This window comes from Penaeus monodon, chromosome 15 (genome assembly GCF_015228065.2).
Source record: "Penaeus monodon isolate SGIC_2016 chromosome 15, NSTDA_Pmon_1, whole genome shotgun sequence".
NCBI classification, from domain to species: Eukaryota; Metazoa; Arthropoda; class Malacostraca; order Decapoda; family Penaeidae; genus Penaeus; species Penaeus monodon.
The window spans coordinates 12,161,878-12,162,102 of record NC_051400.1 but is presented as its reverse complement, the minus strand read 5'-3'; the positions used below and the strand labels follow the sequence as shown (position 1 = coordinate 12,162,102).

Genomic DNA, 225 nt, shown 5'->3' with positions numbered 1-225 from the left:
AATCGACAGTACAGTAAGTAGATAATATAAGGTACACATAAGATTCTGAATCACTATGAAATAATCAGCATAAAATGTACGTTACTCTTTGTTTTTGATTTTGTTTTTTCTGTACAGATAAATTAAATATATTTTCTTGTACAAATAGGTAGATAAATGTCATTTTGTCATACAAATGGCATCAACCTTAAAAAAATCTAGGATCCCTCAAGGAACTAAGACTTA

The 225-nt window shown here is 27.6% G+C and overlaps 1 protein-coding gene across 1 annotated transcript in view; it reads right to left on the bottom strand.

Moving 5' to 3' along the window:
* LOC119582216 (lactosylceramide 4-alpha-galactosyltransferase-like) overlaps positions 1-225 on the bottom strand; it is a 6,463-nt gene that overhangs the window by 4,170 nt on the left and 2,068 nt on the right. The window lies entirely within an intron of this gene.